Source organism: Rhodnius prolixus, unplaced genomic scaffold, assembly GCF_049639745.1.
Source record: "Rhodnius prolixus isolate KJV_2025 unplaced genomic scaffold, Rpr scaffold_9, whole genome shotgun sequence".
NCBI lineage: Eukaryota > Metazoa > Arthropoda > Insecta > Hemiptera > Reduviidae > Rhodnius > Rhodnius prolixus.
The window spans coordinates 17,068,000-17,092,285 of record NW_027411604.1 but is presented as its reverse complement, the minus strand read 5'-3'; the positions used below and the strand labels follow the sequence as shown (position 1 = coordinate 17,092,285).

Below are 24,286 nucleotides of genomic sequence, written 5' to 3'. Positions count from 1 at the left end.
TATCCATTGCATCATGGGCCCCAGATACAATTTTATTGGCCATCAGTGCTTCCAATCGAATCAGAACCCTGTAATCTATATTATCAATTGCGATTTTCTGTTCTTACATTGCTCACCTAAAAGTTTTCTACCATTTTCGTTCTTATTTTCTAGACCTAAAGGTCTGACGATCTAACTTGACAATCTATTTTAGAATCGCAATATCTCACTTAATAAAAGTCAGAACTGTACGCAATTTTGATGAATTAAAGAGAACATCTAACCATACAATTGAGTGAAATATGAATGTTGAGGATGAAATAGTAGTCAAAATATAAGGCATTGACGCAGATTACTGTTAATTTAGGAAACGTAATATCTCACTTAATAAAAGTCAGAACTGTAGGCAATTTTGATGAATTAAAGAGAACATCAAACTGTACAATTTAGTGAAATAGGAATGTTGAGGATGCAATACCAGACGAAATATAAGGACTGAAATTAGAAGACGCTAATTACTGCTAATTTAGGAAACGCAATATTTCACTTAATAAAAGTAAGAACTGTACGCAATTTTGGTGAATTAATGAGAGCATCTAACTGTACAATTGAGTGAAATATGAATGTTGAGGATGCAATAGTAGTCGAAATATAAGGCATTGAAATTAGAATATCACTGATTACTGCTAATTTAGGAAACGCAATATCTCACCTAATAAAATTCAGAACTGTATGCAATTTTGGTGAATTAAAGAGAACAGATCTAACTGTACAATTGAGTGAAATATAAATGTTGAGAATACAATAGTAGTCGATATATAAGGCATTGAAATTAGAATATCACTGATTACTGCTAATTTAGGAAACGCAATATTTCACTTAATAAAATTCAGAACTGTATGCAATTTTGGTGAATTAAAGAGAACAGATCTAACTGTACAATTGAGTGAAATATAAATGTTGAGAATACAATAGTAGTCGATATATAAGGCATTGAAATTAGAATATCACTGATTACTGTAATTTAGGAAACGCAATATTTCACTTAATAAAATTCAGAACTGTACGCAATTTTGGTGAATTAATGAGAGCATCTAACTGTACAATTGAGTGAAATATGAATGTTGAGGATGCAATAGTAGTCGAAATATAAGGCATTGAAATTAGAATATCACTGATTACTTCTAATTTAGGAAACGCAATATCTCACTTAATAAAATTCAGAACTGTATGCAATTTTGGTGAATTAAAGAGAACAGATCTAACTGTACAATTGAGTGAAATATAAATGTTGAGAATACAATAGTAGTCGATATATAAGGCATTGAAATTAGAATATCACTGATTACTGCTAATTTAGGAAACGCAATATTTCACTTAATAAAATTCAGAACTGTATGCAATTTTGGTGAATTAAAGAGAACAGATCTAACTGTACAATTGAGTGAAATATAAATGTTGAGAATACAATAGTAGTCGATATATAAGGCATTGAAATTAGAATATCACTGATTACTGTAATTTAGGAAACGCAATATCTCACTTAATAAAAGTAAGAACTGTACGCAATTTTGGTGAATTAATGAGAACATCTAACTGTACAATTGAGTGAAATATGAATGTTGAGAATACAATAGTAGTCGAAATATAAGGCATTGAAATTAGAATATCACTGATTACTGTTAATTTAGGAAACGCAATATTTCACTTAATAAAATTCAGAACTGTACGCAATTTTGGTGAATTAATGAGAACATCTAACTGTACAATTGAGTGAAATATGAATGTTGAGAATACAATAGTAGTCGAAATATAAGGCATTGAAATTAGAATATCACTGATTACTGTTAATTTAGGAAACGCAATATATCACTTAATAAAAGTAAGAGCTGTACGCAATTTTGGTGAATTAATGAGAACATCTAACTGTACAATTGAGTGAAATATGAATGTTGAGAATACAATAGTAGTCGAAATATAAGGCATTGAAATTAGAATATCACTGATTACTGTTAATTTAGGAAACGCAATATTTCACTTAATAAAAGTCAGAACTGTATGCAATTTTGGTGAATTAATGAGAACATCTAACTGTACAATTGAGTGAAATATGAATGTTGAGAATACAATAGTAGTCGAAATATAAGGCATTGAAATTAGAATATCACTGATTACTGTTAATTTAGGAAACGCAATATTTCACTTAATAAAAGTCAGAACTGTATGCAATTTTGGTGAATTAATGAGAACATCTAACTGTACAATTGAGTGAAATATGAATGTTGAGGATGCAATAGTAGTCGATACATAAGGCATTGAAATTAGAAGACGCAAATTACGCTAATTTAGGAATCGCAATATCTCACTTAATAAAAGTCAGAACGGTTTATGCAATTTTGATGAATTAAAGAGAACATCTAACTGTACAATTGAGTGAAATATGAATGTTGAGGATGCAATAGTAGTCGATATATAAGGCATTGAAATTAGAAGACGCAGATTACTGCTAATTTAGGAATCGCAATATATCACTTAATAAAAGTCAGAACTGTATGAAATTTTGATGAATTAAAGAGAACAGATCTAACTGTACAATTGAGTGAAATATGAATCATTAGGATGAATTAATATCCAAGATATATGTAGTTGAAGATTCAGTAGCCAAGCTAATTATAGCTCATTTTAGAGTCAAATTCACTCTAACCACGAGTAGGTGATTAATAATCTAGAAGACCCTCAGCGAAATTATCATCCTAAGTACTTCCTTTTACATATTTTTATTAAAATGGAAGTTGTAAATTTAAAAACAAAAAACAAAACGTTGAATTTTCTCACAAATCTTTGGACATAAAATATTACCTTATTTTTTTTTTTTTTTTTTTTTACTGCAGGTTGGGTATATTTCACAACTTAGGAATAACGTATAAAGACCTGTCCTTACAAAAAAGTCACGTATTTCCTGTCTGAGGACATTGGCGCCATCCTTAAAGGATGCAATAAGTTAGGTGTCACCTTTCAATTTGCATGCATTATGGAACATGTTTTAAGCTTGAACTCGAACTAAATTTAAATATGAATGCATTTTATAATTCCTCCTTAGAGTTGGAAGTACTGTCAGTTCTAGAATTGGATGGTTTCAGTTGTGTATTCAAAAACTTTACACTTCAACCTTACGTACTAAAAGGAGATTGTAATGTGTAAAAAGTAACTCTCCTAGACAAATCAAATGTGAATTTAATTGTAAATTTTTGAAACCCATTATCAAGTAATCAGATGCAGATTGTTAGTTTTCTGACAGTTATAAACCCTCTTTTTTTGCGTAAGTTCTTATTTTTCTTTTTCTTATTAATTTGAGGGTCAACTGTCTCAATCTGCTCCAGACGACGCCATTGTAATGAAACACAAGCTATTTTGTATTCTTTATCTGTGCCAATCTGTAACCCAATTTGGTACTCTTGTTATAGTCATTCAATCTTTATTAAAAGAGAAATATTTCCATATAATGTTAAAAGGTTTGTAAAGCTTTCAACTTCAGTTAATTGCATCACATTTTTTTAGTGCAACTTTTATTTAATAACATAATGGTATAGTGTAAGTTTGTAACCAACCAACCATGACCCAACCAATCTCCCTTTTGAATAGTTAATCTCTTTTAAAAGATTGTTTTAATATTATGATAAACTATTGTTTACAGGACTCGCGAGATATATTTTCTCACACTGCCACTGCTGAACAAGTTCAAGAAAACGGAAGCATCAAGCTTTGATTCCTTTTAGCTGCACCAGTTTGCATTAAATTATAACGACAACTGTTAAAAGTAAGTACTCTCATTAACTCTTGTCTTGTTATTTATAACATTATTTAAGCACCTTATACGAGGGTCGTTTGAAAAGTCCGTGCAAAGTCAGAGAGATAGCACCACTGGCGCGTATCGAGGTTATGTTTAGTTAGTAGCATCTCTTGGAAGAACACACACCAAGTTTCAGCCAGATCGGTCTAATTCTTTGTGTTTGGCATTCGTTTGAATCGAGGAAGTCGAGTGATTTTCAAAAAATGGACGAAAAAGAATTTCGTGTGTTGATTAAACACTACTTTATGAAAGGCAAAACGCCTCAGGAGACTAAAGAGAAGCTTGATAAACATTATGGTGACTCTGCACCTTCGATTAGAACAGTTTATAAGTGGTTTCAAAATTTTCTGGAGTGGCCATATGGGCACAAGTGACGCTGAACGTTCTGGACGCCCTGTTGAGGTTACTACTCCAGAAATCATTGATAAAATCCATGATATGGTGATGGATGACAGAAGAGTGAAGGTGCGTGAGATTGCTAGTGCTGTGGGCATCTCGAATGAACGGGTACATAATATTTTGCATCAACATTTGGACATGACAAAGCTATCCGCAAGATGGGTGCCGCGATTGCTCACGCTTGACCAAAAACGAAATCGTGTGAAGTGTTGCAAGGACGGTTTGCAGCTGTTCCAGAAGAATCCGCAGGACTTTAAGCGTCGTTTCGTCTCTGTGGATGAAACATGGATACATCACTACACTCCTGAGACCAAAGCACAATCTAAACAATGGGTTACCAAGGGGGAATCTGCGCCAAAAAAGGCGAAGACCGTTCCTTCGGCCGGAAAGATTATGGTGACTGTCTTTTGGGATTCGCAAGGAATAATCCTCATCGACTATCTGGAAAAGGGTAAAACTATTACAGGTGCATATTATTCATCGTTATTGGACCGTTTGAAAACCGAGCTGCAAGAAAAACGCCCACAAAAAAGTCCTTTTCCATCACGACAACGCACCAGCTCACACCTCAGCAGTTGTGGTCGCAAAATTAATGGAAATAGGGTTCTAACTCGTTTCACATCCCCCCTATTCTCCAGACTTGGCTCCCTCGGACTACTATTTGTTCCCCAATATGAAGAAATGGCTGGCGGGAAAAAGATTTTATTCAAACGAGGAGGTGATTGCAGAAACGAATGGCTATTTTTCAGACTTGGACAAATCCTATTATTCGGAAGGGATCAACAAACTAGAGCAGCGTTGGACGAAGTGTATAAGCCTAAAAGGAGACTATGTTGAAAAACAAAAAAGGTTTACCCCCAAAAAATTAAGTAGTTTTTATTTTTGCACTGACTTTTCAAACGACCCTCGTACTGTAATGCATTTTATTATTTAATTAAGTTGCAGTTTCAACGTTTGTTAGTGTCAGTCTCAAATCCGTTCCCAAATCTGTAATTTCGAAATGTTTGTGATATTTGTAAATTAAAATTCTAGACAAAGAAAGCTGTGTTTAGGTCTCACGATAAATTATGTTAATTAAAATAAATAAATAATCAATTCCTTTTCTCTTGCCAAATAATTTGTGTTTTAATAAAAGTTTTATCAAATTGGTTACTTTTTTAATATCGTCATTCAAAATGTTAGATTAATTATTTATAATAGGTATTAATTACTTCTTCAAAGACTTAGTTAAGCATAATTAACAACTAATCTACTGTTAATTGTGCTGTTAATAGTTGGTCAATCTATAATAAAACTTAACTATTTAATTATTCTAATGTTGTGATGCCCGCAGAGCATGAAGTTTATCAACAGTAGTTATCGTTCGCTTTGATGACTCTATGAATATTTTTATATGCAGATATAGATTTGGAGCACAAATTTCGAGTATGATTAATTTAAGAAAAGTTGTTTACAGGAGGTTAGTCAGTTTAATCTTGATGGCAGAAGTAATGATAATTGGTGAAATCAAGGGATTCACTCAGTGATAAAACGTTTAGATTTTCAAGTGGAGTACCCGGGTTCGAATCTAGCTGATGGCTTTTAGTAGTTCTCATTCTTGGAGCTTTCCTACAACTCACTGATTCTGGCAGAGTATTCTCAATATTCTCAAACCTATGGTGGACTTACGGACTAGAGCTGTGGGGTTCAGCCAAACCAACAAACATAGGGACAGTACAAACATTTCAGTCAAAACTCCTCCGACAGGATAGCTGACGCTCCTTTCTATGGTGACTAACCTCACTCTTCAAAACGACCTCAACATTCCCTTTATAGACCAAGTCGCCAAGACTAAATATCAAAAGTTCCTTACTGCTCTCTCTACTTGCTCCAATCCTCTTGTACAGTCTCTCGCCTCCTCTGACATCCCTAATACTCCTCGCCGACTGAATCGCCAGTGGCCCCGCGACTTCCTTACAGTCTGAAGAAATAAATCTCTCCTCTCTCCTCCTTACATTCTCCTATCTCATACAGAGAGTGCTACCGCTGGGTAGCTTCTCTCCTCCTGCTCTTCCCGCACCAGTTCATCTCATTCACCTCCTATTTACTTATTGTATATATTTATACTGATTGTAAATTACAAAATAAATAAAAAAAACACGAAGATGAACTCTTGCATAGGTCGAAACGTTCAATGAATGGATAAATTGTGTTTGTAGAACAACAAAAGCAGATGTTGTTAACAATTGAATGGTAAACGTTAGCCACAACATTTTACCCTAAAATCTATAACAGTATTAGATTGATTTACATTTTTCTGCTTCAATGGAAACTCGTTTATTTGCCTCATAATGTTTCATCTGTCACTTTTTAACCGACTGAATGATACTTATGCTTTAATTTAATTTTTTACTAAGATACAGACCAATATTAGCAATTTCCGTAAGTAATCTTTACGGTCTCGGGCCATCCAGTACCTCTATTTCAAAAACTAGACTAATAAATACTTACAAGATGAAGGAGCTTTTTAAGGAATTCCCCTTTAGTTTTGTACTCCTTTAAATATTTGATCGTTTGGATTACAACTTGAAAACACAATTAGTCTGTTCTTCATGGCCATCATACATTAATGAGTATACAGAAGTTGTACAAAAGGAAAAAGTGGTCTGGAAGAGGCCACCTCACTGCCGGCCTGCCTCTCTTTGAAGTGTTTAAATAAACTCTTTTATTTAGCGCATAATTCATCCTGCAATAATTACAGGATTAAAATACCTTGCTTTAAGTGGCATAACTTGTTTTTATACTGTTAATAACTCTATTCACATATTTACGAAATAACTTCTAACAGCGAGAACATATTTCATTAACTTATAATATACTAATTAGGCATTTGATCGGAGGGTTTTTGCAGTAGATAAACCATAAATTAGAAATAATTAAACTGAAAATATAGAAAACTTACGGTTATCCATTCTTTTAAACTTCATTGCACGGTAAAAATGTCCTGACGAATTGAACAGATTAATATAAGTTCTGTAGTTGTTATTCTACTAGAACTATTGAAAATAACTTGGAACAATTTTAATTTGTGGTTAGAAGTAAAGTTAGTTAAAGTAAATAATTATTATTAGATGTCGTGGACGGAGGCGACTTAGCAAACAAATACACTTTTCTATAAATTTCTCAATTAACCATTAAATAAAATTTCCAATGCCTAAACTGTGAATTGAACCTATCACCAACAATACTTCATAACCTCTAACCGCTCGGCTACTGTAGCGCTTATTGTGGTAAAAAGTGAAACTTTTATTTTATAACAAAAAAGAAAAAGCAAGTGTTGGGAATCAAATTTTTGGCAAAATAGTTCAGAGTTTCTTTAAGTTTTGTAAATTCACTTAACAAAAGAGGATCTACTTATTATATTTTAAGCAATCTCCTGGAGGAGTTATTTGTTAGAGAAGTTGTCGAGGAGCTGGTAAGTATGCTTCTTTTCTATTTACAGTTAAACCTTTTGTTGCAAAGTGAAATTTCGAAATATCAAAAAAATTATTTGTGAATTTGAACTAGTGGAATAGCAGTAAGAGAACCGCTGTATAGTTTCCATTAACCGACTTTTATAAAATATTTATTTTTATCAAAGTTAAATAAACCTAAAGAAAAATCAACCCTCAGTTGACGGAGATTACAACCAACAATGATATAGCTAAAACTCTTTGCATATATATTTTAGACATTCCTTTCTATATTTATTTATTTGTCTCTCTCTCACACATATTCTTCTAAGTCTGGGTAATTTTTCTTTCTTCCATTTATATTTTATTTTCTTCTCCATTTCCATGGAGAGATGTTAATCAATGTGCAGCTGTTTGCATTATAAGTCTGTTTCGTCTATATTTAGAACATGTGTTTACTTTTTCTTTTACAAAAAAATTAAAAATGGAAAAAGGAGACGTACAGAAATATTTTAAGTATGGCTATATTATGGTGGATGTGAATAAACTTAAATAATATGATGTTTGGCTCTGTGGATGGTGCAGCTGAGATAGTCGGCCCGTCCAGCCAGCCAATCATGCATTATTGCTTGTCATCGTACCTACACACTTAACAGAACGTAAACATTATCTTCGTTTCATACTTGTTTTTAGCGAAAACATTATAGGCAAATCGCAGTAACAAGCCAATTTAGCTTGTACACTAACTCATCAAAACATTCCTTTACTTTTAACCTCGCTATTTTCTCTTTTATTTTCTTTAATGTCTGAAGTGCTTTCTTCATTTCTTCTTAGTCTTTAACTGTGTTATCATTCTTTATTATCTGAACTGAGTGAATACAAAACATAGATGTGGTATCTATTGACATACGTACGTTTATCATTTTTTTTTTATTATTTATTACTTCATATTATTTCTGCTTCTTCTTTTTCTTGCCTTTATATAATTTGAGCAGAATGATTTCATAAGTAATAAACTAGTAGATATTGTGGCTGTCCTGAACTTTAAAAGAAGTTGAAACTCTTCTCAGGATTATTCCTCGAAGGATGTCACAGAAGGAAGAAGTGCGCCAACTATTAAGTAGTTTTGATAGGATTTACCTTACAGTAAAGCACCTGCAGAGAGGAGATTTTAACCGAAGAAAACCTAACTGTAGCAAAGGATACAAGATTGGTGAGGAATCGGTCAAATAAAAACAACAACTCGTCTTTTTCGCCAACGTTTCGACAAAAGATATTGTCTTCTTTCAGGGCCTGGATATTACAAATACAAAAATACAAACAATTTAGAGAATCAGTAACATAGAAAATCAGTAATATAAAATAAATAAATGAATAAAATAATAATAAAATACAATAAATTCTTTATAATTATTGAAGCTTATGTGGCTATGCGGGTTGGTTGAGTTACAAAAACTAAGAGCCAGAACTGGAGAATAGATATACAGGGTGATTCATTTAAAACGCACCAATCGCTAATAACTTTTTAGGAAAGCGGAATTTCGAAAAAAACCCACGAAGTAAACAAGATGTTTTTTTTGGCCTAGTTTTGAAATTTCCCACTCCCGATGCTGTATCTTTATTTTTGGCGGAGTTACGGCTAAAAACCTGTTTGGGGTTTCATAAGGACCACTGGTTTTGACAAAGATTATGAAAACTACATAAAAAAAAAAATTGTGTAAAATAACGTATAAAAATATTACATTTTTTAAAATCTTCAATAATTATTATTTTTGTTCTTTGCGTAACAAGTAACATTTTTTGCAGTCAGAGGACCTCCAAAAACGTGTATTTCTGGTGGAAAATTAATATCGAAAACCGTTCACGAATAGATAAAATTGTAACTTTGATCTTAAATATCTCAACTAATATTAGGGATATCGAAACGGGGATTAACGTCATTTTTCACAGTTTTTTTTATGTAGTTTTCGTAATCATTGTCAAAACCTGTGGTTCTTATGTAACTCTAAACAGGTTTTTAGCCGTAACTCCGCCAAAAATGAAGATACAGCATCGGGGTGTAAAATTTGAAAACTTGAGCGAAAAAAACATTTAGTGTACTTCGTGGGTTTTTTTCGAAATTCCGCTTTCCTAAAAAGTTATTAGCGATTGGTGCGTTTTAAATGGATCACCCTGTATACAGATATAGCGGGAGTTACACGGGAAATTTGGTAATGACAATAAAGTGATCGGACAGATACGAGGGTCGTTTGAAAAGTCCGTGCAAAAATAAAAACTACTTAATTTTTTGGGGTAAACCTTTTTTATTTTTCAACATAGTCTCCTTTTAGGCTTATACACTTCGTCCAACGCTGCTCTAGTTTGTTGATCCCTTCCGAATAATAGGATTTGTCCAAGTCTGAAAAATAGCCATTCGTTTCTGCAATCACCTCCTCGTTTGAATAAAATCTTTTTCCCGCCAGACATTTCTTCATATTGGGGAACAAATAGTAGTCCGAGGGAGCCAAGTCTGGAGAATAGGGGGGATGTGAAACGAGTTAGAACCCTATTTCCATTAATTTTGCGACCACAACTGCTGAGGTGTGAGCTGGTGCGTTGTCGTGATGGAAAAGGACTTTTTTGTGGGCCAATCGTGGGCGTTTTTCTTGCAGCTCGGTTTCCAAACGGTCCAATAACGATGAATAATATGCACCTGTAATAGTTTTACCTTTTTCCAGATAGTCGATGAGGATTATTCCTTGCGAATCCCAAAAGACAGTCGCCATAATCTTTCCGGCCGAAGGAACGGTCTTCGCCTTTTTTGGCGCAGATTCCCCCTTGGAAACCCATTGTTTAGATTGTTCATTGGTCTCAGGAGTGTAGTGATGTATCCGTGTTTCATCCACAGTGACGAAACGACGCTTAAAGTCCTGCGGATTCTTCTGGAACAACTGCAAACCGTCCTTGCAACACTTCACACGATTTCGTTTTTGGTCAAGCGTGAGCAATCGCGGCACCCATCTTGCGGATAGCTTTGTCATCTCCAAATGTTGATGCAAAATATTATGTACCCGTTCATTCGAGGTGCCCACAGCACTAGCAATCTCACGCACCTTCACTCTTCTGTCATCCATCACCATATCATGGATTTTATCAATGATTTCTGGAGTAGTAACCTCAACAGGGCGTCCAGAACGTTCAGCGTCACTTGTGCCCATATGGCCACTCCGAAAATTTTGAAACCACTTATAAACTGTTCTAATCGAAGGTGCAGAGTCACCATAATGTTTATCAAGCTTCTCTTTAGTCCCCTGAGGCGTTTTGCCTTTCATAAAATAGTGTTTTATCAACACACGAAATTCTTTTTCGTCCATTTTTTGAAAATCACTCGACTTCCTCGATTCAAACGAATGCCAAACACAAAGAAATAGACCGATCTGGCTGAAACTTGGTGTGTGTTCTTCCAAGAGATGCTACTAACTAAACATAACCTCGACACGCGCCAGTGGTGCTATCTCTCTGACTTTGCACGGACTTTTCAAACGACCCTCGTACAATAGATTAATAATTACAATTTTCAATTTGACAAATGAGTAAATAAAATAGATATTGGGAAATTTCTTTTTCTATTTTAGAAATCAATCTCGGCTTAAAAATTGCGCGATCTGCCATCACCCATCTTTATAATTTATTCTCAAAGTCTTATGGGCTATTTCGAAAAAATTTCTCAACAGCCGGATATTTTAACAATATACTTTTATGCGCAAATATTATTTCTTTATTTAAAAAAAAGTACAAATCTTGAATGTAATTTAACTTATAGTTGCTGCAATTTACTTTTCGTAGACAAAATAACATTCATTAGTTCTAGTTGAGATATTTTTTTGCTATGGTTATTTGCACAATGTAAGTTCTACAGTTGTGTGAGTGCTCAGAGACTAACTATTTGATTATTACTTCAGTTATTAACAACTTATTTGTAAAATTATTAATTTTATCATTATTGTTTGTATTTATTAATAGAATTTGGGAAGGAGAAGTGTTGCTGAAGATATAGGGCCCGTTATTTATTACCGTTGAATGGATGATCTGAAAAATACGAAGAACTCGAAGAGTTTATTGGGCGAACCCGACATAGATTCTTGTCTCAAGGAAAATAGATTGAGATGTACGAGGGTCGTTTGAAAAGTCCGTGCAAAAATAAAAACTACTTAATTTTTTGGGGTAAACCTTTTTTATTTTTCAACATAGTCTCCTTTTAGGCTTATACACTTCGTCCAATGCTGCTCTAGTTTGTTGATCCCTACCGAATAATAGGATTTGTCCAAGTCTGAAAAATAGCCATTCGTTTCTGCAATCACCTCCTCGTTTGAATAAAATCTTTTTCCCGCCATCCATTTCTTCATATTGGGGAACAAATAGTAGTCCGAGGGAGCCAAGTCTGGAGAATAGGGGGGGATGTGAAACGAGTTGGAACCCTATTTCCATTAATTTTGCGACCTCAACTGCTGAGGTGTGAGCTGGTGCGTTGTCGTGATGGAAAAGGACTTTTTTGTGGGCCAATCGTGGGCGTTTTTCTTGCAGCTCGGTTTTCAAACGGTCCAATAACGATGAATAATATGCACCTGTAATAGTTTTACCCTTTTCCAGGTAGTCGATGAGGATTATTCCTTGCGAATCCCAAAAGACAGTCGCCATAATCTTTCCGGCCGAAGGAACGGTCTTCGCCTTTTTTGGCGCAGATTCCCCCTTGGAAACCCATTGTTTAGATTGTTCATTGGTCTCAGGAGTGTAGTGATGTATCCGTGTTTCATCCACAGTGACGAAACGACGCTTAAAGTCCTGCGGATTCTTCTGGAACAGCTGCAAACCGTCCTTGCAACACTTCACACGATTTCGTTTTTGGTCAAGCGTGAGCAATCGCGGCACCCATCTTGCGGATAGCTTTGTCATGTCCAAATGTTGATGCAAAATATTATGTACCCGTTCATTCGAGATGCCCACAGCACTAGCAATCTCACGCACCTTCACTCTTCTGTCATCCATCACCATATCATGGATTTTATCAATGATTTCTGGAGTAGTAACCTCAACAGGGCGTCCAGAACGTTCAGCGTCAAAATTTTGAAACCACTTATAAAGTGTTCTAATCGAAGGTGCAGAGTCACCATAATGTTTATCAAGCTTCTCTTTAGTCTCCTGAGGCGTTTTGCGTTTCATAAAGTAGTGTTTAATCAACACACGAAATTCTTTTTCGTCCATTTTTTGAAAATCACTCGACTTCCTCGATTCAAACGAATGTCAAAAACAAAGAAATAGACCGATCTGGCTGAAACTTGGTGTGTGTTCTTCCAAGAGATGCTATTAACTAAACATAACCTCGATACGCGCCAGTGGTGCTATCTCTCTGACTTTGCACGGACTTTTCAAACGACCCTCGTAAGTTGGGTTGGATGACGCAGAAAGCGTTTCTCGAAATGCAATGGTCAGGAAGATGGTGGCAGAAAGCAGAAGATCGGGAAGAATTGCATCCAGGTCCAACACTCTGAAGAGGACGTATTGTAGGGAGATTCAGGAACGGCGTGTCGACCTCTACACCTGGACTAGCAGACAAAACGAATCCTGCCAAAAGTAAGCAGAGCCAACCTTAGACAGATCTAAAAGCCTCCGTGGCTTGTCAACAGTCGGCGTCAGGCCTCTACTTCTTCCACTGATACATTTCCGTTCTACAGTGCTGGTAACGTACTTGGATAACAGGTTGAGAAGTCATCAAGAACTACGAAGACCCCCTCCCATGACGTCACATCTGCTTACTCATTCCCTAGGTACCCGTAGTGACCAGATAACCAACAATCAGAGACAATATTCAGCGCTTCCCTAGATTTGAGAGCAGCAAGACAAGTCCAAAATTATATGGATTGTGAGCCAAGCAATACATGCAGTTTTTTCGTTTTTACTTCCCATAAAATTTGAATAATTGATTAGCATGGCAGTGGCTCATTACAACAAAAAAATATGTTAAAAAATCAAATAGGAAATGAGCAAAAAACAGAAGGAAAAAAGGCCCATTTCCGCTCCGTTGTCGAGTTTCATTTATATTTATTATTAATATCATGAACTCAGGAGTACACAGGAGGTTGTTGACAATATATTTTTCAAAGTAATGTACATCGCGGAAGTGAATTAAAGTAACATGAAAACATCCGGCGACAGTATTTCTTCACAGCACTTAACCTCCGTGCTTACCTATCTGTGACTTCTCCGTGCAACTCTCCGTCATTTATTTGATACTATTTTTATAATTTATTTTATTTTTGTTATAAATTATTTTTATTTTAATTTAAAATTTGGAAATTGAACTGTTTACGTGCAAATTATGTATTCATTTTATAATATTTTAAATACAGTCTAGACTCCCATAAAGGACATTCTCACTAGCGACCACCTCTATTTACGGACAGTTTTAGGATTTCCCCGTTTTACCCCCTATACACTTTCTATATAAAAGAACCTCCGTCTAACGGTCACTCTAAATAGCGACCGCGGACATTGATTTTGGGGAACGGATTATATGTTTCACCTCCCACCAATGGCCACCTTATTCTTAAAAGTTCGTTTGACGCGATGATAAAAAGAATTATCCCCTCTCAAGTTTTTGTTTTTTTTTCTGGTTTTTCCTAAAGTTTCTTATACAGGGTGAACCAGTAAGTATTGTCCATAGGCCTACTGTGTGTAGTACATCTAAAGTGGAGTTCAATGACATATTTAAAGGCCTACTTTTAAAATTGACTATTGGTCCATCTAAAAGAGGTTTCAATGAATTAAAAAACTTGCTAAACTAACACTGTTGAGTGCTCGTGAACACGTTTTCTTGTAAAACAATAGTTATTTATTTAACAAGTGTGGAAAGTAGTACTTTTCCTCACGCGAGGCAGGGTTTGCACGCACGAGCGAGCGAAGCGAGGCGAGTGCAAGTGCAAATTGCCGAGTGTGAGGAAAATACTTTACACTCGAGTTAAATATTATATTTTTTCTGCAACCATTAGATTTATTAACTAAAAAAATTAAAAATTTCATTTTTACAGCCTACAAAAAGTAATTTATTTATTATAAACATTTATTGTTATATTACAATTATTTACATTACTTATTACATTTTCTGCTGTTTCTTTTATTGATGGAGGAGTGTTTTCTAAACAGGAATCGCAAGAATTCATTTTAAATTTCTATAAGGTAACACTATAACCTTTTTAACTGTTATAATTAAAAATATCTAATTATTTATTAAAGTATTATTTTTATTTCTATATTCCTTTCAATTTTTATTTTATTATTTAATATTCGTTTTTTAATTATTTAGTTACGTTAAATAAGCTTATTAAAGTTTTACAGAAAATATTTATGTTAATAACAAAACTTCTTATATCAAGGAAGCACAATACAGTTTTTCCACACACTAGTGCGGAAAGTGACACTAATGGGAATTTTTCCCCACTAGTGTGGGAAGTTGGGCATTACACAGCTGATTTTAATTGAGTAATGAGAACTTCCCTACTTGGTTGCAGAAAAACGTAATTTCTCATACGAAGATAAAAGGAATCCTGGAAAATGATACACCGTTTGAAAGCCCATTAAACAAGAAAACTTGTATAAAAAAAGTGCCAGCATCAAAAAAGGGCCTAATGAGTTTTCCTAAAAATTTGATTACTTTTATTTTTCCAGCATCCGGAGGAAGATTGAGGCTGTTTGGAGAATAATTTATGCTTCAAAATGGTATCAATTTTTAGAAAATTTATCTGTCTTTCTAACCGTGTCATCAGAATCGAATTCGGACGAAAACTTTCTGAATAATAACATTTTTATTGGAAAAAAGTAACGATTTTAGGGAAAAAAATTAAAGTGACGTCACTCAAGAACAGAGGAAAATATGAAGTTGGCCAATACGTTATTGAACTCCACTTTTGATTTACTACACACAGTAGGCCTATGGACAATACTTACTGGTTCACTCTGTATAAGCTCCATACATCTTGTACCATTTTAATCATTTTTCAATATAACTTTGGACGAACAATATTATTTTTTCCGATATGTCTCTCAAACGATAGCGGTTTAACTCTAGAAGAGAAAATAAATGTGTTTGAAGATTTTGCAAAAACCAAATCGAGCCATCATCGTCAACTTGCCGAAAGGTTTTTTTCTATTTTTCTAATAATAGATGGATAGTATAGTGATAATTGTACCATAAATTATTATTGTTATGAATAAATCTGATGATTATTATCAAAATTATTAATTAAGTCAATAATATGTAGTTTATTGATAAATTTTTTGGATAATTAAGAAAAAATTGATGCATATCATATAGCTGCAATAATTATGCAATTATGTACGTTTTTAAATCTATTAATAATAAACAATTTTTAAATAGATGTTTGGAAAAAAAACCATATTTTTTCATTATGAAACTTGCCTACCTCCTTCTAACGGCCACCTCCAAACAGCGGCCGCTTTGCTTTCCCCCGCCAGTGTCCGTTATTGAGAGGTTCTACTGTACATATTGATACATTTTTTTTAAAATTTACTGACAACCCATCTCCATTATGTTCCCACATTCGCAATAGTTTCTCTTATTTTTTTATTAAATTTTTCTTTATAATAATGCATTTACTTCTTTTAATTTTTATCTTTCAAGAATTGTTAAATTGTACATACATTCCAGGATTATTATTAACAGGTTTATATAAGCCGCCTATAACCTGTCTTATATTTCTTGTAATCCTTATTATTTTTTTCTTTTAATTTGAATTTATCTAATTTTTATTTTTGTAATTATCCTAAGATTCCTCAGTGAGTGGTTGTTAACGTTTCCTCCAATACAGATGGCAGTGAACTGCCCCTCTGGTATGCCCATATTAAGTATCCGGTACGTCGGCTTTTCTCTTTTAAGATTTATTTGTATTTTTTTACTCTCCTTTATTATTATTATCTTATTTTTTTATCCTTTTATTCAAACAAGATTTTGTTCGTCTAGGATCGGGTTTTTATGTCAACAGATTAAGATTTATTCATGTATTAATGAAACATTTTTTGTTTATAAATATCAAAATTCCTGATGTCAGAAAGGGCAAATGAAAATTTCGTATCGATATCCTTAAAATGGATCGTTGGACTAGTTTAGCGGGACAGGAAATTAATCATTAGATCAGAAGGAGGAAGTGAGAGATGAAGCCTTAAAGTACTGTTTTATCCACATGTTAAAATCCATAAGGCCGTGGCCTACCAAAAGAATATGGCGTCACCGATTTAATCAGCAAACTTTTCTCCAGTTAAGCTTCATTACATACTTAACTTAGCGTGCTTACAGTTTCCTAAACCACTTAGCGTTGCCATAATTATATTCTGTTCAAAAATTTGTTGAGATATCCTTTAAATTATATAAAATTTAGGGTAAATATGATTAGAATATTAATTAAATTATATATTAAGTAATAATTCTAAAAAAAGATATGACTTTGGGTTAAAATGATGAAGGTTGGCCATAAAAGGAATCCATATTAAATTGGATCCTCGGCAATACAGGAAGTCGTCTTGGATTAGAAGAAGCAATAGAGATTAAATTAAGCGTTTTTATATTTAAATTTGTTTGTTTTTGAAAATTTATATAAATATTAATTGACATGATTTAGTTTTAGTTATAGATTCAGATTCTAATTCGGGGTTATCCTTCTAAACCTTATTCTTTAAAATAAACCAATTTATTTGATCAAAACTATTCATTCTCATGAATTTCAAATTTTCTCCATTTACGGGAAACTTTTAGTAAATTTTACTTTCTAATAAAATCAAACTTTATAAATATTCAACGTTGGTTCATATTTCTTTCTTCTACTATGTTTTAAATTTCATTATTTTAATTAGGTGATTTCGTTTTTTTCTTTGTTTTCTTTATTGAATATTTTGAACACGAAATTTCGACACGCTCTATATAAAATGTTATTTGCCTTTTTTGGGAATTTTTAGCCACACACACGTGTAAATTGCACGTGGCTGGTGTATGCACGTGTGGCTATAAAGATACACGTATAACATATTAAATCAGTGATTACCTACAATGGATAGTATTGTCCACGTAAATAAGGATTATCTGTAGGTATTATCAAGAATCTAGGTGGCCATTGTTGATTAAGTAGGAGTGTGTAGTTGTTGATTATTAAGGCTTTGCAACGCGATTTCAGGCAAATGAGAGTGATAAGCTGAATTAGTGTGATAAAGCCCCGCATTACTTCGTTAAAGGAAGTAAATCTAATTAAATATTGACATATCTCAGGCATTCGACAGGGTATGGCACACGGGACTGATTTATAAACTCAAACGCCTACTGTCTTCTACCTTTTACCTCATTCTTAAGTCTTATCTCTCCGACCGTTTCTTCCAAGTCAAACAAGGTTCTTCTTCTTCTCTTATCCTTCCAATACTCGCTGGAGTTCCTCAAGGAAGCATTCTAGCCCCCTTACTTTATATTCTCTATACTGCTGACTTACCAACTCACCCGACTACAATTACTTTCACATTCGCCGACGACACTGCAATTCTTTCTCCTCATCTAGATCCTGTTATAGCATGCCGTGCACTCCAAACTCACCTCAATCTTCTCGAACCTTGGCTGCAAAAGTGGAGAATCAAAGTGAACGAATTGAAATCTAAATACATAGTATTCACTCTAAACAAGATAACTCTCCCTCCTCTCTCCTTCCACAATACTTCTATACCAATCACTAACCAAGTACGATATCTCGGACTACATCTTAACAAACGACTAACGTGGAACCCCCACACGAGACTCAAACGAACTGACCTCAATCTGAGGTATAAAATGTTGAAAAGACTACTTGACAAACGATCAAAACTGACCCTGACGAACAAACGAACACTATATACCGCTCTACTTACCCCAATATGGACGTACGGAATACAGCTCTACGGAAGCGGCAAAAAATCTAACATCAACCGACTCCAAACCTTACAGTCTAAAATCCTGAGAACAATAGTTAACGCTCCCTTCTACGTCTCCAATCATACTATACACTCTGATCTCAACATTCCTCTCGTTTCTGAAATAGCCCAAACACGATACACAAAACTTCATTCAAATCTACACGATCACTACAACCCTCTGATCCACAACATGTCTACCACAACACTTCCTTCTAATCCACAGCGCAGACTAAAGCGGCGGTGGCCACGCGACCATCTCAACACACAACGTCGACCTCCTAGGATGGTTGCTGTGTAAGCTTGCCAATCTGGCGAACTAACGGCTTCCATCACTGGATGGTCGTCGTTCACTCCAATCACGCCCTTGGCGCACATGCATGTGCGCGTATGTGTATGGATATATAGATGCGTGCATGTGTATTTGTGCCATCCCTTATCACTCATCTCTTTTGCTTATTGTTCTACCTACAGTTGCAAAATAAATAAACAAATAAAAAAAAAAAAAAATATTGAATAAAAATTAACTACATCCGTTTCCAAAATTCAAATAATTTTAGGTGGGAAAAAAATGAACGGCGTTTTTCGTTCCGTTTTTTCTCCCGCAAATTAGTGAAACAAACTCGTTGAAAAATAAGTGTGGTACATGAATACACTTTTATCTTAAAACTAAACTTAAAATACACCATGATGATAGTTGGTTTTCTACTTAAAATAAGGTCAAATTTGTTGCATTTAAAAAATGTCACGTCTTACACAAAATTAAAAGAGAAAGCCAGCCCAAGTCCAACTTCAAAGATTTGTTTTGCCTTTCAGTTACTTTATAAACTTCAGTTTCTAACTTTGATCACTGAAGAAGCGTTAAGGCAACTGTAGATAAACTCTTTTCAATTTTGATGGCAGCAGAAATCGTCAAAAAGAAGAATCTAATAGATCAAAGAAGCTTTCGCCATACAGCCAGCATCGTCTAGGTGCTTATCACTAGAATATCACTCACTCTCCATTCTTACTTATAAATACATTCGCTTCACAAATTCATCCCTCTACTATATACAACTATTTACATATACTGCAACTAATGCATGGATCAGTACTCTATATACCTGTCATCCTTATAGCTTAACTGAAAATCACGTAATCTTTCTCTAATTATTTTCCTGCATTCATTCTATAACTTTTAAATACATTCATATTTGTAAGGGTAGTGAAACCCCACCACTCATCCACTCTAGCGTAGGGGTAGTGAAACCCCACCACTCACCCACTCTAGCCAGAGAGAAAGAGACAGCCCCCTCGGCACACAGAGAAGGGAGGCTCGGCGAATGTATATAAGAACGAGAGGAAAGTCAAAAAGGAGATTCTGAGATTCTGTGTCTCTGTTCAAAGTCTTGCACTTTAATTGTACACATCGTTTTAGCCACGTCAGTCAGTCTGTTCTGTTCTTGTAGTGTAAAGTATACAGTCCTTGGCAGTCAGTCAAATACATATATAATATCTTATACCAATACAACGAGAGGAAAGTCAAAAAGGAGATTCGGAGATTCTGTGATTCTGTTCAAAGTCTTGCACTTTAATTGTACACATCGTTTTAGCCACGTCAGTCAGTCTGTTCTGTTCTTGTAGTGTAAAGTATACAGTCCTTGGCAGTCAGGCAAATACATATATAATATCTTATACCAATACAAGGTGTTATTTATCCATCAACATCTACAACCAACATCTCCTCAAACACCATTACATATTTCATTGCTAGCTCTGTTATAGACTTAAGCACATAAATGTTGGTGGAGAATATAATGTCTTCGTAGCGAAATGGTGCATCTAAATACCTGTATATGTCGTCAAACATTCGTTTCCTTTCTACTTCATAACGCGGACATATCATTATTATATGTTTGAAATCCTCCTTCTCATCGCAATCAACGCAAAGAGGAGAGGACCTTTTGTTGATCCTGTGAAGGTAAGATCCCCACACCGCGTGGTTCGCTCTCAGCTGCTTATTGTCGTAACAACCCATTTATTAGTGACAGTTCCCCTTAAACCATGGTTGTCTAGGTAACTGATCACCATCCAACATCAAAGAAGTTGGAAATCTCTACAGGAGATAGATAAAATATAAACGAGTCTTATTGCATTCCGTTGGATGCGCATCAGGTTCAAGGTATTACGTTCAAGATTTTTTTTGAAGAGTATTCGAAAATTTCTTTTTACTGAAGCCAATGGCGCCCGAAGATGAGAGTGTTTTTGCAAAAGTGGCTGTTTCATCGTAGCACATAGCCAAATGCTTTGGGAACAGGACTGTTTTTAGAATATTTCTGAAGAGTCTGGGTCCTCAATGTTTGAGGGAACATCTGTGAAGCTATGAGGGATGGAGTGTAGTCGCGGAGAAAGGTAAACCCTGTACAGAAGCTTTAATTAATACATTCTATGATTAAATAAGGTGTTTTTAAAGCGTCAACGGCACCGATCAACATCCAACAATTCAGCGCATTATCAGTGACCATCATTCACTCATCACAGTGAAAATATTTAAGTGTTCATCCAACTAAAACATCGATTTGCCAAAAAGTGATGATTTAAATTCAACATTGCATACATTTCTCTCTACAATCATTGTACTCATTACAGTGGTTCCCTGATATTTCCATCATTGATTGATTAAAATGGAGGGTAGTGGATGGGGGGGAATTTGCCCCCCAAAATAGTATTCGAGAAGCACCTTTTGCTCTCTATGTGATTTTGGTCCATGAACAGACTAGACGAAAGACACACTAACCCTTTAATGATGTAAAATATTGTAAATTATCCCTGAAGATGACCTAGCCCAGTGATGGCGAACCTATGACCCGCGGGTCAGACACTGACCCACAATTGCTAGGCAATCATTTGTTTACGCGGGTTGATTTAGATTTTCTAATTGTGTGGATAATTTATATTCTATCTGTACTTTTTTCAATCACGCATTGACACAAAAGCAATTTAAATGCTATCTATAAGCTTTAGTTTCGATCACTACAGTTCTAAAACGCAAATGACGACAAATGCTTTTGTAGTATTTGAAATAAAGCAAAAGTGTTTACAAAATATCAAATAAAATGTATAATTTTACTCATATTTTGTTTGTTAAAAAAAAACGACAACCCAAAGCAAAAATAACCATATTTAGATTTTTCTTCAGATAAAACACACTTTTGTAAGGTTTTGTTCAGTTATGTTTGTAAAAAAGAGACTTCCATAACACTTGTTTCGTCCCGTTTTACCCGTTAAGCCAATTGAATTTTAAAGATGTTTAGTTTTGAAAATATTCAGTTTAAAATTTTTAAACTTAACTCTTGTGCAAATGGGCATTAGTGACCCAAGAGCTAGTACTATACAAAAAAAAAATGAACAAAATTTGACCCACGTCTCAAAAAGGTTCGCCATTCCCTGACCTAGTCCCCGAGGTCGTAAGCTCGGCATAATAAAAATATATCATGACTGAAACTGGCAGTTACTTTTTTTAATCCTATTGAAACTATGAATCAGTCACCAAAAATTATGAACAGCAATATGTGATTTTACTAAGAGAAATATTATATATTGATAAAATTTCTGAATGAATTCTAGACCTTACTAAGACCGGAATCGTGTTTGAATCTAATCATTGGCACTTTTATGATTTTGAGCACGCAGAGCGGCTACCTTACTAATTCCTGTTATTCATGTAAACCTTTTTTGAAGCCAACTAACACTGTAAATATTGGAAAACATCCAAAATACGGTAAGAGTCAGTCAAGCCAGTTTTTCATCCCAAATTGCTGTCCATATATTTTTTTTAGCAGAACTCATAAATTTTTGATTAATTTCTTCACGATTAATAGCAGTAAGGATGAACTCACGATAATAATTGTTATGACCAAGAGTGGGAGAGACCTGTGGCCAGGATGTTCAACTTTATTAGGATGATAACATGTCCAGTGGGTTCTCACGGTCAATAAACTTACTCCAAGTAAACAATGTAAGTATTTCTTACCAGTTTACACATTCATTATCCATATTATAATTTTCGTCCAATGAAATTACATTTTTTCCTTTTATTACCTCTGAAAAGTTAGTTAATAAAATACCTGAGTTCTAATAATAGTACATCAATTACATTTCATGTAATTTATCTAGCAGGATATATAAAAAGATTTTTTTCACAGGACTTTCCAGGTTCCTTTACTGGTTGGCACACTCAACCTCTTGTTTGTCCAGATCCAGCTTTTAGCTATGTTGAGTCCTAGGTAATTCATTATACCTACGCATAGTTGTTAGTCCTGCTTTAGGTGAACTGAGAGACAGAAGGTTCGTCTCAGTTTGGTTATATTTTACTTTTACTGACACTGAGCTTCATTCTCCATCTATGAAACCACTGCAAGAGGCATTTAGGAGTTATGGAAGGTTACGTTTGCATAAGACCTGATCGGTAGAGACTAGCTGTATCACCTGCATAAATAAAGATACAACTGTGGATGAGTTTGGGTGCCAGAAGTGTGGATAATGGTTGGTATAAGATCAAAGATACTTCCCTGCGGTTTACTGGCTGCTAAACAAAAAAGTAGTATAAGGACAAGAAATCTGTTCACTCTAACACTCACCAAAATATCGAACAGATAAGGTATTTGTAAGTAGAAAGATGCTCTTCTACTTCTTCTAAGACGAGGAAGTGGTGGTAATATGGAACCTTTCTAGGTTTTTGACTTACCATAGCTAGACATTCCAAAAAATTGTATTGCTATCTCTGGTAATTATTAGCTTTATATATTAGTCTTGCATTATTGTTTTCAAATTCACTCTCCTCCAACCATAAGATGAGCAACCTTCAATTTTATGGAAAAAGTGAAATTGATGCCTATGACTTGAGGTGCGGTTTAATATGGAACACCTTAGTATCTTTATTGCAAGTCGCCGTAGAGTGGGATTAGGTACAATGAATATTTTTGCACCTTTTTTTAGATTCATCTTCTTTTTTTACCCAGAAAAATAAGTGATTTGCTTGTAATGCTTGCAATATGGAACCCCATGAAATTTTTCTACTGCGAGTGTACGTAATGCAGGTTCCATATCGCTATCTTGGTTTTGATATGTCACCAAAAAAAACAAATTGGGAGACATAAGAACTGATTCTACAAATGAAAATCGCTGCAATACATCCCTTTGAACCAATATACAGGGTGAACCAGTAAGTATTGTCCATAGGCCTACTGTATTATAATACAGTGTAGTACATCTAAAGTGGAGTTCAATGACGTATTGGCCAACTTCATATTTTCCACTGTTCTTGAGTGACGTCACTTTAAATTTTTTTCTAAAATCATTACTTTTTTCAAATAAAAATGTTATTACTCAAAAAGTTTTAGTTCGAACTCGATTCTGATGACACTGTTAGAAAGACAGATAAATTTTCTAAAAATTGATACCATTTCGAAGCATAAGTTATTCTCCAAACAGCCTCAATCTTAAAAATAACAGCAATCGAAATTTTTAAGAAAACTCATTAGGCCCTTATGTGATCATTATCCGACCTAGGTGCTGGCACTTTTTATAAAAGTTTCCTTGTTTAATGGGCTTACAAACGGTATATCATTTTCCAGGATTCCTTTTATCTTTGAGAAATTTTGTTTTGCAAGAA

General features: G+C 34.5%; 1 protein-coding gene across 4 annotated transcripts in view; it reads left to right on the top strand.

Moving 5' to 3' along the window:
• LOC141454797 (probable metabotropic glutamate receptor mgl-1) overlaps positions 1-24,286 on the top strand; it is a 133,564-nt gene that overhangs the window by 37,652 nt on the left and 71,626 nt on the right. For 3 of the 4 annotated variants that reach the window (XM_074129420.1, XM_074129415.1, XM_074129416.1), the window contains exon 2: positions 3,674-3,796. The gene's annotated coding sequence lies outside the window, so the exon portion shown is untranslated. Of the gene's footprint in view, positions 1-3,673; positions 3,797-7,531; positions 7,683-24,286 lie in introns of those variants that run through there. The other variant, XM_074129418.1, reaches the window with a different exon arrangement.